The 12,800-nt window shown below is 35.7% G+C and overlaps 1 long non-coding RNA gene across 3 annotated transcripts in view; it reads right to left on the minus strand.

Moving 5' to 3' along the window:
• LOC309610648 overlaps positions 1-12,800 on the minus strand; it is a 126,783-nt gene that overhangs the window by 97,345 nt on the left and 16,638 nt on the right. The window lies entirely within an intron of this gene.

The raw sequence follows: 12,800 nt of genomic DNA on the forward strand, positions 1-12,800 counted from the left end.
CATGACATCTGGAAAGTGTGAGCTTTGAGGATATACTACGTCTTGGGTAGACTCTTCTCTGACTGCTTCCTAATTGTGTGGTCTCTAGTGAATCCCTTAGACTAAGACTCAGTTTCCTCATCTGGAAAATGGATTAAGTATGACCAACATTACAGGGTTACCTTGGGGACTGAAGATTATGTACATATAAAGCATTGAGCACAGTGACGGGTGAAATGCAGGAGGTATTACTATTACTAACTTCCATTAAGGGAAAAGCACTAACACCCCGCATAGTATAGTCACTTCCATCATTCCTTCGGTTGAAAAAAATCAAGCCATTAATAAATGAAAATTTTCACCTAAAAGAATTACCAATCTAAATTGTTACCTAATTGCTAATCTCTATCCCATCTCACCTGAACTGTATTTATTTACAGTAAGCCTCTCATTGACCAGTTAACAAAACACTGGATCCAGAAAAGCTTGTTTTTAGATATCAATTACATACGTGTATGTTTATAGATTTCACCCTGGGGAGAAAATACAAATACTCATCTTGTACCTATGTTTTAAAAGAACAAGTTCTATGGTAACTTCTAAATTCATTATTAGCAAAGGTTGTATTTAAGATTCCTGTGTCTACTGCTTAATAACCCCCAAATTAGTCTCCATGGAATTAGCTGTAATTAAGGACATTGTGAAATATGGTGGGGCAAACAGAATTACACTGTATTACTTTATTAATAATATTCTTTAACTACACTGTAAATTGCTATTAGGCCTGCATATTACTGCCTGGATATGGAAATAGTCTTTTGCTATGCTAATCTAACACAATTTTCTTTTAAATGTAAACAAATTATACTCTATTAATATGCTGTTCTACTTGCATAGTTAATTATTGTAACAGTAAGGAATAAAATTGTTCTGCTTTCTCTGTTTCTGATGGAAAAAGGGCTACATAAATAGTTTAATAGGGAACTAATTATGCAAAAAATTTAGATGCCTAAAATGTGTTTGTAATTACATTAAAATGGTCTTCTGTTCAAATATTGGAAAGCCTGCTAATTGGAGGCTAGCTGAAAATTTAAATATTGTGAATCAATGATTTTAATACAGTACATGTTTGGTTGTGTTTCTATTCATATTTGTCTTGAAAATGAAGAGAATATTTAATAGTGTTTAATAAGAAGGGGTCCAAGTTTCATACCAATGAAGTTAGTCTGCAGCAGACTGAAATTTTAAATGTGTATTTTGAAGCATTATCTCTAATTTACTCAAGGGGTGTGGGCAACTTTGGGCTCGGTAAGGAGAACAACAAAAGTATACTGCTTAGAGGATAAGTTGATGGGAAAAGAAAATCTGATGCAGACCAGCCAAATCAAAGAGTTCTGGAAAATGCCCCATGACAGGCGAACTAGAGTTGATACGGTTGTAAATTGCTAAATTGTTTTAGATAAATAAACACATGTAGCAGATCACCTGCCTACTCTCCAAGGATTTCCAAGTGCATCACCTTATCCAGCTGTAATTAAGGAGTGTTAAAGACACAGTGCCTTGTTCTAAATGATTTTTTGTGGCATCCAAGCTTTTATTTTGATGCAGAATGAAGGATCTAAATCTGAGAAAAAAAGCAATGCTAAAATATGCCCACTCTTTTGAAGAGAATTTCAACAACCTGTCCTGAATTTTAAACTATTTTGGGAAAAAGGAAGGGAAAACTGTTCATTATAATTTTTACGACAATACAAATGAGAGTACTGCATATGCAACCAGGATTAATTGCACAGATAATTGGGAGCCCAGAAATAACTTTATAATTTAAAATTCTTGCCTACTTAACAGAGCTGTTGTAGGGATCAAGAGATATAACATACTTGAAAGCGTGTTGAAGACTATAAAGACCACAAGGAAGGTAGCAAGACAATCATCATGCTTATTAGTAATAACGAAGAAGATGAAATGCAATTTGTCCCATAACCTAATCCCCTCTGGATAGTTCCTTCCATTCCAACTTCTCTAGCTGGCATAGCTTTGTGGTGCAAGGCAGTGGTTAAGCTTGAGCTCTGGAAGTAATAGACCAAAGGTGTGCCTGCTGGCTCCACCTCTTAGGGCATGATAGACTGATTGATGATGCTGGACGACCTGTTTTAAGCTCTAGTACTGGGAACAGTCAGTTGACTCATTTCTCTTAACCACTGCCACATTCTTTGACCTAAAGGATATATATATATATTTTTATTTGCTGATTTTGAAAGAGAGAGAAAAAAAGATTCCAACATTAGAATCAATTGTAAACTCTCTTAAAGATACTCACTGTCTATTGGGCAAAGCCCAACACCGTAGGCGGTCAAGACCTTCTGCCATCTTACCACTCCTGACCTATCACCTCTGTGAGCTCTCTACTCTACTCAGCCTAGGGGATCCCTTTCCTTCCCAAAAATGACATGTCCCTTCCCACGTCTGGGCTACTGTGCCTGACGCTCTTCCCTGGAATGCTCCCTCCTCTTTCCCATTAGTCCTCCTTTCAGGCCTAACTCAAGTTCTCTCTCTTCCTCTCAAGGCATTCCGCCAGGTTGTGATGTCTGTGTCACCGTCTTGGCACTTGATTTGTTATTTAGCTTTCTTAGAATTATATGTTTTTTACTCCAATCGATAATCTGCCTGTCCAGGTATTTTATACATCTTTATGTTTCTAGCATAAGCTGTAACCTACAACATAACAGGTTTGTAGACATTCTTGATCCCATGCAAGGGCAGAAACACATGGTGCTCAAAGAATTTGTGGGAATGTTCTTAAATCAGGCTAGCCAGTTCACCCCAAGTCATCCATTTAAATGGACAAGGTGAGGGGGTAAGTCTGAGGGTACTGACCGTTCTATTGGTCCATGTGCTAGACCTACACCGTGGTTGTCTGAGAAGGCTTCTTGGGTTATGATAGAACACAATACTCCATAACAAATATGCTGGTGAGGTGGTCCCTGTCTAATTCTATTCTGCCATTACACGGCCATTATCCATCTCTGTGTGTACACAGTACTGACACTGGAGCTAGGCATAAAGCACATAACTAAAAACTCTCAAGTCTGTCTTTGCTCTACTAAAATTGTTTCTCACATCTCTCTCCAAAACAGAAATTTCAAAGATCTATAATATCTATTTCCTATTCATTTGGGGTGTGAATTTTGCCACATGAAAGCCAGAGGACCATCACATGCTCCGCTGATGGGCAAGAATAACCACAAACCCACCCCACCTGCCACTGGTAGTGTAGCCATCAGTATCTACCCTTTTAAAAATGCCACCAGGACTTTTATACCAGTGGAAAGTTATGTATTGATTGATGCCATCATCAATTAATGTGTTCCCTTTTTTCTTCCCACAATTATTAATGAGCAGTGAAATGCCAACATGGTGGAAACAGGAGGAAGAAGAAGGAACAGCAAAGACGCTGATCATTCAAAACTAAAGACGCAGCTCATGAATGATGGAGAGCTACGTGCATACAAACTGCCGAAGAAGTAATTTCTACTTTTCTATGATATGGTCCTTAGTCCTCTCTACTTTATTCAGACAGGTTCTACTCCCACGCCAAGAGGGTATTTCTATTCCATACAAACACTCATGAGAATAAAAAATGGCTAAATTCTCTCTAATTAAGTGGAACAATCAACCTAAATAGCATACTTTTTCTAAGTTAAAATTCTTATTACAGAGAGAAGACCAATGTCCACCCATAGTCTTTAATTACCATCTGCTATGTTCCTAACTGCAGAATCCTGGAAGAACCGTGTCCAATGTATTGTCACAAAGAGAACCCAAAGACATGTCCAATGGGAAGTAGGTCACAGGGAGAAGCTGAGCCCACTAATCTATTTTTTCGTCGATTGAGATATATGGTGCTTTCTTGACATTTTGCTATTTGTCCCACTGGTTGTATATACATATAAAATGACCATTAAAAACATGAGACAATCTGTGCCAGACTAGTCCATTTCTACTCTCTTGTGATCTCCTGGGATACGACTTACAGACAGAATATTAAAAAAGAAAGATTCAGCTCAATGTAATGTTCTCACTGGTAACCCATGATAATGAGGTAGCCCTATATATTCAAGGTGCCACAGGCCACACGTATAGATACATATGCAGACAGAGAAACTGTTTGTAGAAAACTCATGCCTTCCAATAAAATAAAAGTGCTCCCTGGAGTATATCGCCAGACCTTTAGGCTATTGGTTCAATGGAGTCTCCAAATTTCAGAACTTTATTTCAGAGCTTTACAGAAATTACAGGAATACCAAGTTATAAAAGTTCTCAGAAAACAAAGAATGAGTATTCACTGAAAAGTCCCAGTGAAATGAAATCTGTCAGTAGAAGTTCAAATGTAAGCTATTTAAAAATTTAGATTCAAGCCAGACAGTGTTTTTAAAAAAAGAACTTTCATTTTCTAAGAAAATAATATCTCCTACCCTTTTAAAATATATAACAAGTTATATACATATATATATATATAAAAATTCATATATATAATATCATATATATATATATAATAATCCTCTGGTAATGAAGGATTCTTTAACAGGCTGTGATTTTCCACATCCTCCTCTAAACTCAAAACTTTGGGACATAGAAGATACGTTAGAAAGTGAAATGGATTTATATTTTTCAGCCTGGCTAGACAATACTAAACCCTTAACTGCAGCTCCACTTACTCTATCAGAGGAATATAACACTTTTTCAAAAGGGAAACTAGTTTTTATAAGGCCTTATAGACTGCTTAACTCCCTCTTCATTTGCTCTTGGATAGAAAGAGAACATATTCAAAATCTGTGGGAAGATTTCCTCTGGAAGACAATAGCTAGGTTTGTTCTGTTTTGTTTTCTTTTAATTTGGTGAATGCCTCAAGAAAGACAACAATAAAGCAACTTGAATAAAGACTTGAAAGGCTGACCCCCAAATCAGAGATCCTGAAGCTTCTCAGTAAGTCCTATTCTTTGGAATGGCCACTTGCTGTAATGAATGTAGAAGGCTGCTTCATTATTCTCAATGGGATTGGGACTAGACAGAATCTGAGAAAAAGATATTAAAATGATGCACATTTATGTGATCTCCATCCCAAAGGGCAGAGCAAAAAGGAACAGTGGGCATATGCTGGGCCATTGATTATGTAACTCATTTCTTTGGAACAAGTTCTCCTATACATTCTTGAATATTCCTAAGACTAGTTTTATATTAGTCTATACTTATCTGTATATTCTTTTCTTTCCAGTTTTATTGAGGAATGACTGACAAATAAATATTGTATATATGTAAGATGTACAAGAGGATGTTTTCACATATGTATTACATTGTGACATGATTAACACAATCATGATAATGAATATACATCACTTCACATAGTTACCATTTGTGTGTGTGTGTGTGTGTGTGGTGAGAACACTTGATATCTGCTCTTAGCAAATTTACCTCTCTCTGTTTTCTGCGACACTGTGTATTACCTTGAGAGCCAGAATAAAAAATGATTTTAAGGACAGCAGCAGCAATGCCGGACTGAAGTGCCCTCTTCCATACTGTATCACAGAGAAGGCAGTCCTTTCCACTTCTCCAGACACTCTCATCATGCCTGCAGACTTGTCTTCATGATTCCTGGCCTGAGATGCCTCCCCTCTGTGAGGAATACCACTCCAAGCTCACAGAACCTTCCCTCACCTCCTTCACGATCTCTATGCAGTCACCCTGTCTTCTCCAGAGGCCTCTGCTTTTCTCTGTCCTTCCTCACTTATACATATATTTATTTACGGTAACATCAAGGAATTGTAGTTACAGGACATAACATGTTGTAAAAATACATTACCCTCACCTGCCCACATGACACAGCAGCTGGAATGGAGAAGGCTTGTCTCAGGACAAGAGTTACCAAAAAGTCAGTTTGTATTAGATGTGATAATTCATAAAGTGATCTGCATTCTAATACTTTGGGCCGTTCTAATACTTCTGTTCTCCTCTTACAAATCGATGAAAAATGGACCTAAATATCAGCATATCTTTCTTTATCACATGGCAATGTCTAATAAATGTTCAAGAAGTAAATAAATTCATAATAACAGAGGTATTGCAGGAGAAAAGTAAGAGAGATTATTCTTTCCTTTATTCTAAGTTTTCTCAGCGTCCACACACAGTAATATATCCCTGGCTTCTTACATCTAACTTCTTTTTAACATGTCTCTCGTGTTTTTGGTAGGCGTACGAAGGAAAAACTGACAGACTCGTTTTGAGCATCCAAAGTCTGTGGAACGTAAATTGGTACAACCATTATGGAGAATAGTATGGAGGTTCCTTAAACAACTAAATATAGAACTACTATATAATCCAACAATCCCACTCCTGGGCATACATTCAGAGAAAACCATAATTCAAAAAGATACATGCACACCAATGTTCATTGCAGCACTATTTACAAGAGCCAAGATATGGAAGCAACCTAGGAATGTAATCAACAGAGGAACGGATAAAGAAGATGTGGTACATATATAGAGTGGAATATTACTCAGCCATAAAAAAGAATGAAATAATGCCATTTACAGCAACATGGATGGACCTAGAGATTATCATACTAAGTGAAGTAAGTCAGATGGAGAAAGACAAATATCATATGTTACCACTTACATGTGGAATCTAGTAAAAAATGATACAAATGAACTTATTTACAAAACAGAAACAGACTCACAGATCTCAAAATCAAACTTATGGACACCAAAGGGGAAACATGCGGGAGAGTGATAAATTAGGAGATTGGGGTTAACATATACACACTATGATATATAAAATAGATAACTAATAAGGGCCTACTGTATAGCACAGGGAACTCTACTCAATATTCTGTAATAACCTATATGGGAAAAGAATCTGAAAAAGAATGGATATATGTATATGTATAACTGATTCACTTTGCTGTATACCTGAAACTAACACAACATTGTAAATAAACTATACTCCAATAAAAATTTTTAAAAGTCTGTGGAATATTCTACTTTAAAAAATAATAAATAACCACTTGAATGTTGTTCTTTATTCCCTTCTTCTTCACAGAGTGTTTTCACACTCTGTTGAGCCTTAAGGCTCTCCAGTTTTAAGTCAGCTACTTAAAAAAAAAAAGAGAAAAAAGCATAAGGTCCTTTGGGGGGAAAAAGTCATTTGTCATTTCAGAAAAACAAACATTTATCCAGGCACTTTGAGGGACCCAGTTGTTGCATATTGCATGGATTTGCTATAAATGCAGAGGGAGACATAGAGATACATCTCAAAAACAAATTCTGTTGATGGGTTTAAGATAAAGTCGGTAGTGTTCACTAGAAAAATATAAAGAAATTAATTATGAGATGCTATTTAAAATAAAATACAGTGTATGTTAAAGGGACAAAAAGACAATAAATCATCTATGTCAATTATCATCTTATATGCTTTCTGTAACTTTAGATTTCTCTTCAACTATAAAGTGAGGAAGCAGCTCTAGGGCAGTAAAAAAAAATTAGAATTAATGCAAACATTTTTTCAAGTTTTCATTTTTACAAACCCCAAGGTAATCTAAGGGATTTGTCTTAAGGTTTCTTTAGCCTGGAAAATTTAATGGGATCTTGACAATTAGGGGGAAAAAAACACAACAGTAATGAGAAAGCCATAGTACCTGTACGGGAGGTCAGATGAGCGGGCTATGCAGAAAGACGCCTAACTGTGGCTGATATTCAGCAAAAAAAGGCAGACACAAAAGAGTACCTATTGTACGATTTCATTTTCATATTAAGAACAGACCGATTATATGGGATAGAAATGAAAATGATGGTTGTCTATGAGTCCACAAGGAAACTTTGGAGCTTACAGAAATTTTCTTTATCTTGATCTAGGATATGGCTGTAAGTAAAAAATTACTGAGGTGTATTTAACATTTTACTGTTTGTAAATTATACCTCAATCAAGTACTGTTAAAAAAAAAAATAAGGTATTATTCCTGGCCTCAGGGCGTATACTTCCTTAGAGTGACAAGAATGTTAGAATTTTAAAGAGCTTTATTACTATCTCAAGAAAGAATTTATTGAGTGTGACTTTGAGAATGGGGAAGAGAGGAGTTTATTTGGTAAATAAATAAGCTTGTGTGGTAAATGGCATGAGGACATGTCTGGAAGTTGTGATCAATTTTGAAGCTAAGGAGTGGCACACCCCAAGTGATCAAAATTAAACTGACTGATGTAGGAAAACCAGGTACAAGCTTTGAGTTTTTACAAAAAGTAGCACAGGTTTTGTAGCTGAGTAGTTCTATCAACCCATTTCCTGCCTATAGAATTTTGAGGATTCAGTAACCTTTTTTCATTTTGTATTTTATCTGTCCCTTTCAGTTCAAGCTGACATTGTTTCTACTGATATAAAATTATCAAGAACTTTGTGGGTCTCCTGTGTATGTCATTCAATTAGACAAGAAGGTTTTACACAGGTCTTAGATAATCTCATCTCTATTTTGGTTTCTGCTGAGCTGACTGAGGGAATCTAGGAATCACATATTTAATTTTTTCAAAGAGCCTTTTGTGTGAATGAATACTCTGACCTTTTGATCTTTCTGATTTTAGCAAAAGGTTTTCCAATCACATCTCAGTTTTTTTTTCCTAGTGCAGTTTCCTGACAGTGAATCTATTAATTTTAGCACCTTTTGCAAATCTGGGTAGGCTGAATGTTTCTCAAGTCATCAAGTCATGGTTACTTTTTGTTTATCAGTCTTCCCTCAATTTATCTCTTTCCTCTCACATTTTACTATCAGCAGTAAGAAGAAACCAGACTGCACCTTTAACACTTCGCTTGGAAACCTCAGCTAAATATCTAGGTTAATCATTTACAAGTTCTGCTTTCCACATAACTGCAGGACACAATTCTCCTAAGCTTCCTGCCACTGTATAAAAAAGAATTTCCTTTCCTCCAATTTCCAATAACATGTTCCTTATTCCTTCTGAGCCCTCACCAACAGTGCCTTTAATATCCATAATTCTACCAACAGTCTGTTCATGACAATTTACAAATTCTCTAAGGTGAAATATGCTTTCTCTACTACTCACTTTCTTCTGAGACCTCAACAGCAGAATCATTAACGTCCATATTTCTACTAACACTCTGTTCAAAGCAATTTAGGCTTTTTTTTTTATCATGCTTCTCAAAATTCATCCAGCCTCTGTCCATTGCTCAATTCCAAAGCCACTTCCACATTTTTAGGTACTTGATATGTCAGCATGCCACTTTCAGGTAGGTACTAAAATCTGTATTAGTATTCTATGGCTGCTACCACAATCTCTAACTTGCTTTTTCCATTATTAAAAATGGTATTAATAATGATGCTAATATCCTACATGATATAAAATCTCTTATGATATATTTGAGAGCCAAATGTGCCCATCTGATTACTTTCATTATTATAATGTCAACTGAATTATTTTATATTTTAATATCCAAATTTCCAATTATCTCTCACCCAGGCTAGACACAGCAGAACTCACAAAGCTAAAAACTATGAATTAGGTTGATTTCTTAGTAATAATTTTTAGTAATAAATACCCTGTAAAATAATCTACAAATATTGCAAACAGGTTAAGTACCCTAAGGGATTCCTTGATAATTAAGAACAGAAATGTTTAAGACATTGTTAAAAAAAATTGAGGAAGACACAAATAAATGAAAAGATATCCTGTGTTTATAGATTGGAAGAATTAATATTGTTAAAATGTCCATACTACTCAAAGCCATGTACAGATTCAATTTAAACCCTATCAAAATGTCAATGGCATTTTTTACAGAAATATAAAAACAATGCCAAAATTCATCCAGAACCACAAAAGACCCCGAATAGCCAAAGCAATCTTGAGATAAAAGAACAAAACTGGAGGAATCACACTTCCTGATTTCAAACTATAATTACCAAGCAATAGTAACCAAAATGGTATGGCATAAAAACAGACAGATAGACCAGTGAAACATTATCAAAAGCCCAGAAATAAACTCATGCATGTACGATCAACTAATAATTGATGAGGGAGCCAAGAACACTCAATGGGGAAAGCATAGTCTGTTCAATAAGTGGTTTCAGGAAAACTGGATATTCACATGCAAAAGAATGAAATTGGATCCCTGTCTTATACTACTCTTAACAATTAACTCAAAATGAATTAAAGATGTAAATTTAAGACCTGAAACCATAAAACTTCTAAAAGAAAACATAGGGCAAAACTTGTTGACATAGGTCTTGGCAATGAGTTTTTGGAAATGATTCCAAAAGCACAAAGAACAAAAGAAAATATCAACAAGTAGGACTACATCAAACTAAAAAGCTTCTGTACAGCAAAAGAAACAATCAACAAAATGAAAAAGCAACCTTTGGAATGGGAGAAAATATTTGCATACCACACATTTGATAGGGTGTTAATATTCAAAATATATAAGGAACACATACAACTCAATAGGAAAAAAGCAAATAATCAAGAAAATGGGCAAAGGACCTGAACAGACATTTTTCCAAAGAAGACACACAGTAAATAGGTACATGAAAAAGGTGCTCAACACCACTAAACATCAGGGAAATGCAAATAAAAAACTACAGTGAGATATCACCTCACACCTGTTAGAATGCCTATTATCAAAAAGACAAGAGAAAACAGTTGTTGGTGAGGGTGTGGGGAAAAGGGAAGCCTCGTGCACTCTCGGTGGGAATGTAAATTGGTGCAGCCACTGTGGAGAACAATATGGAGGTTCTTAAAAAAATTGAAAATAGAACTGTCATATGATTGAGCAATCCTACTTCCAGGTATACATCTGATGGAAGTGAAATCACCATCTCGAAGAGATATCTGCACCTTCATGTTCACTGCAGCATTATTCACAACAGCAAAGACATAGAAACAAAGAAACAACATAAGTGTCCACTGACAGATGAATGGATAAAGAAAATGATTGATAGATACATACATACGTACGTACGTACGTACATACACATACGTACACAAACACACACAACGGAATATTATTCAGTCATACGTGTACGTTCACAAACACAACGGAATATTATTCAGTCATAAAAAAGAAGCAAATCCTACCATTTGCAACAACATGAATGAAACTTGAGGGCATTAAGCTAAGTCAACTAAGACAGAGAAAGACAAATACTGTATGATCTCATCTATATGTGGAATCTAAAAAAGCTGGACTCATAGAAACAGAGGGTAGACGGCTCATTGCCAAGGGCTGGTGGGTGGGGAGAAATGGGGAGATGTTGGTCAAATGGTACAAACTTCCAGTTATAAGATAAATAAGTTCTGGGGATCTAGTGCACAGCATTGTTACTATAGTTAACAATACTGTATTGTATACTTGAAAGTTGCTAAGAGAGTAGATCTTAAATGTTTTCACCACAAAAAAGGGAAATTACGTGAGGTGATAGATGTGTTAACTAACCTTATTGTGATAATCATTTTGCAATATATACGTGTATCGAATCATCTTTGTACACCTTAAACCTACACAATGTTATATGTCCATTATACTGATATGTCAATAAAGCTGGGGAAAATAAAGAACAGAGCTGTTTACATTTTTCTGCCAAGTCACGTCAGTTTGACAGACGTACACAGTCATGTCTACTTCGAATCATATTTATATTCAGAATATAAATAAGACTACAGTCCCCTCTTATATTCTCATTTAATTATATTTACCTAGAGACTGATGAAAAGAAATACTAAGACATCTTTAATTCATTTTTACTTTCCAGGTAGCAAGCATGATATAACTCAGTAAGTTGCACTAGAGTGCATTTTCACACCAAGAAACAGTCGATATGCAGTTCAGCCAGTGAAATATGGCAGTCGGGATGTTTTATGCATGTTAGTTTTGAATATACTTAACCTTTTTCCTATACCATTTTCTGTATTTATTATCCATGTTGTTTCATTTGAATTATAAAATTCATGAGTGCTAGACTGTATTTTCTTTGTTTGTTGTACGAGAAGTAACTGTCACATATGTAATGGAAGCTCAATATTAATGATCATCTTGATCATAACCTCTACATCACAAAAATTGCTTCAAGTGATCAATGCAATATTTATCGATTAGGGCTGTCCTAACCTATAAAACTGAATAAGTAGCCACTCAGAAAGGAAACTGCTGGGATTTTTTTCTTCCTTCCTTCCCTCCCTCCCTCCCTGCCTCCTTCCTTCCTTCCTTTCTTTCTTCCTTAAGCTTTTTTTTTGTAGCTTGGAAGACAATCAATGGCATGAATATAAGTTCCAAAATAGTTAAAAGAAGACCTTGTTGTACAGCTAGCACTTGGTATCCAGAACTAAGAGTTAGAAGTCTTTCAGCAAAAAGAGTCTGTAGTGAAATGATCCTTTACCAGGGTTATAGTCTGGTGGGTAGCCCATGAAGACAATTAGCTGACATTCATTTCATGTGAATTACCTAAATTAAAGAATATCCCTCTAAATATTAGATGAGATAAATCTTCACCACAGGCATTACAGCTTTGATGGAGAAGAAGATAGAAATAAATAAAGAGCCAAAGAGTCATTTTGTATGGAGTATGGAGTAGGGTCTGTGTGCACAGGTTTTGTTGACACCTATCAGCAGCTAAGTAGCAGCACGAGGGCTCAGTTCTTGAAGGAGGAGCAGACATTGACAGGGAAGTGAAGAATAATAACAGGAAAATGAGGACATCTTGGGACATTTCTAAGATGTAAGGGCCAGAACAAATAACCCTGCACAGGGTACTAATAGTCATTTCATTTTTT

Source organism: Balaenoptera borealis (assembly GCF_965194805.1).
Source record: "Balaenoptera borealis genome assembly, chromosome: 14".
In the NCBI taxonomy this organism is placed as follows: domain Eukaryota; kingdom Metazoa; phylum Chordata; class Mammalia; order Artiodactyla; family Balaenopteridae; genus Balaenoptera; species Balaenoptera borealis.